This window comes from Mustela erminea, chromosome 3 (genome assembly GCF_009829155.1).
Source record: "Mustela erminea isolate mMusErm1 chromosome 3, mMusErm1.Pri, whole genome shotgun sequence".
Classification (NCBI taxonomy): Eukaryota; Metazoa; Chordata; class Mammalia; order Carnivora; family Mustelidae; genus Mustela; species Mustela erminea.
In genome coordinates, this window is record NC_045616.1 from 5,654,152 (window position 1) to 5,657,642 (window position 3,491).

The window sequence follows — 3,491 nt, forward strand, 5'->3', positions numbered from 1 at the left end:
CCCTGGGATCATGACCTGAGCTTGAGGCAGAGGCTTTAAACAACTGAGCCATCCAGGCACCTAAAAATATATATTTTTTTGATATGTGATTTTATAAGCGGCATAAAATTATTCAATTCATTATCAGGTAATTTTGTTTTCTTTTTTTATGTCATTGATTCTATGTAATAGATACTGAATGCAAATGCTTACCTTCTCAACTTGTGACTTTGAGAAACAACATAAAACTTATTTCCCAAAATAAGAAACGTTGACTATATCTTTAAGGAACTAGGTATTTTATGAAAACTTCATAAATAGACTATAATAACTTGAAAAAAGTGATAAAAACATCACATTTCTTTATTTACTACAGATGCTTTTTTTCTCTTTATTCAGGAAAAGCAATAGAAAATGGACAGTTGCATCCAAACATTAACTGATTTCCTATCATTACGGTTGTTTCATATTCAAGAATTGGCCTGTTTCTTTTCATTTTCAGTGTACTTATTCCTTATTGTCTCTGGCTGCCAAACTGTCCATGATCATCCTCATCCTACTGGACACCCATCTCCACACACCCATGTATTTGTTTTTAAGATTTTATTTATTTATTTGACAGAGAGAGAGATCATAAGTAGGCAGAGAGGCAGGCAGAGAGCGATGGGTGAAGAAAGCTCTCTGCTGAGCAGAGAGCAGGATGCAGGGCTCCATCCCAGGACCCTGAGACCATGAGTTGAGTCAAAGGCAGAGGCATAACCCACTGAGCCACCCAGGCAACCCCCATGTATTTTCTACTTAGCTGTCCCTCACAGACCTGAGCTACATCTCCACTGTTGTCCCCAAAATGACTTTCAATTATGTCTTTGGAAACAAGTATATCTCATTCACTGGGTACGGGGTTCAGAGCTTCTTCTTTTTGACTTTAGCTAGTGCAGAAGGATTAATATTGGCCTCTATGGCCTATGATCATTATGTGGCTATTTGCTTTCCTCTTCACTATCCTATCTGTATGAGCACAAGAGTGTGTGTGCTGATGATAACAGGATCTTGGATCATGGTTTCACTCAACTCCTGTGCCCACACTTTATATGCCTTCAGAATCCCTTATTATAGTTCCAGATCCATCAACCATTTCTTTTGTGATATTCCTTGTGATGTTGACTCTGGCTTGCCTGGACACCTGGGTCTATGAGTACACAGGGTTTCTGAGTACCACCCTCTTCCTTGAATTTCCTTTCATTGGCATTGCATGTTCCTATGGTGGTGTTTTCCTTGCAATCTGCCACATGCTCTCAGCAGAAGGGAGAAAGAAGTCCTATTCTATCTGCAGCAGCCACCTCACTGTGGTAACTTTCTACTATGCACCCTTTGTTTACACTTATCTATGTCCAAGATCCTTCTGATCTCTGACACAGGACAAGGTCCTGGCTGTCTTCTACATGATCCTGACTCCAGTACTCAACCCCATAATCTACAACCTGAGAAACAAGGAGGTGATAGGGGCCCAAGAAGAGTGATTCAAAAGTTCTGCTCTGTAGAAATGTAGACAAAGTTTTCATTATTCTGGTGGTCTTAGTAGTACATCAGTTTCACCTTTGACATTCATTAATAACAATTTCATTCCAGGGTTGAAGACAGGAATTACATTAATCTAGAAAATTTAAATAACTGAGATTTGGCAAAGTACTTTATATATTCAATCACTGTTTTTGTTTTCTATCTGGTAATTTTTCAATAAATGTGAGTAGGATATACTTTGCCTTGATTTGCATGCAATAAGATTTTATTAATTAGCTGAAATGATAATGAAAAAATTCCAACTTGATGGTATTATTCATTATAATAAGTTCTAATATGCCTAGACTAACTCCAAAAAAAATAGGAGGAAAGAACAATATATGTTATGACATAATCAGGTTTATTTGGGTTTGATTTCTATTATAGTTTGTACTTAGTGAATAGTGATTTTTTTGCTTTCCTAATTTTCAGAAATGATAGACATAGAGATTAGCAAAAGAGGTCTGCATAGAATTAGATGTTTTCATACCATTAAAAAGCAAATATAAGTTTATATATTTTAAGAACAGGGCCCTGGATGTAACTCGACAAGTCCTACAATAGCAGTTTATCACAGGTCTACATTATCAAGATAAAAAAAAATTATTATTGGGGAGATGCAAAATGAACTATGGGAGAATGAGAAAAATTTTCTAAAAGTATTCATGGGATTTGCATACTGTTGAGTGCAGATTATTAGCTTAGCACTGCACTTGAACATGATGGATGAATGGTCATCACTGTTTATAGAATAACTCTACTATACTCTTTATTTTATGAGGTAAGATGTGAATAAGGAAGGTAGAATAAACATGTAAGAAAGCCTATATTAGCTAAAGCATTACAATAATGGATACCTGCTATATTAGAATTGGGGAAAAAATGGTATCCCCCGCAAATAGAAGAGCCACATGTTAGAAGATATACTATGAATTTGGATTTCTTAATACTAAAACTAAGTGAGCTTTTAGAGATTTCTTGACTGTTCAGTGATTGATGTGATCTCTTAACACAAGTAAATTCAGCAAAACTTAAGCCAAGATACACCTAGGTGGCTCAGTGGGTTAAAGCCTCTGCCTTCGGCTCAGGTCATGATTCCAGAGTCCTGGAATCAAGCCCCACATCAGGCTCTCTGCTCAGCAGGATCCTGCTTCCCCACCCACTTTCTGCCTGCCTCTCTGCCTATTTGTGATCTCTGTCTGTCAAATAAACAAATAAAATCTTAAAAAAAAAAACTGAAGCCAAAAATTATATTTAAAAGGGTGAAAGACTTTCAGACTCACCAGAAATGCTGGCACAATGATGTCTGGAGACTTCACAACCAAAATCAATATCCATCTTGTGCCTAAGAATGATTTTTAAAAGATTTTACTTATTTATTTGACAGAGATCACAAGTAGGCAGAGAGGCAGGCATAGAAAGAGGGAGGGAAGCAGGCTCCCTGCTGAGCAGAGAACCCAATGCGGGGCTGGATCCCAGGACTCTGGGATCATGATCTGAGCTGAAGGCAGAGGCTTTAAACCACTGAGCCACCCAGGTGCCCCCTAAGAATGATTTTTATGACTCCCACCATTCACAGCTCAAAAATCATCTGATGGGCTCCTCTGAAAACAAGGTTGTCAATGTTTTCTAAACTTTGTGTTGAAACAGAAGTCCTGTTAAATCAAGATTTCTCAGTATTTTTTTTTTCATAGTCTATCTCTGTGATGGACATATAAGAAATACACATTTCATGGGTATTATAGAGGGCATGGATTGCATGGAGCACTGGGTGTGGTGAAAAAATAATGAATACTGTTATGCTGAAAATAAATAAATTTAATTTAAAAAAAAGAAATATACATTTCAAAATATACAAATTGGTTTATCTTTTTTAAAACTTGTATTAAGTTTTTTAAAAAATGGGGTGCCTGGGTGGCTCAATTGGTTAAATGACAGACTCTTGATTTTGG

The 3,491-nt window shown here is 36.8% G+C and overlaps 1 pseudogene; it reads left to right on the top strand.

The window, feature by feature from the left end:
• Nucleotides 1–393: 393 nt before the first annotated feature.
• Nucleotides 394–1,528, top strand: LOC116585531 (annotated as a pseudogene).
• The last annotated feature ends 1,963 nt before the right edge of the window (nt 1,529–3,491 follow it).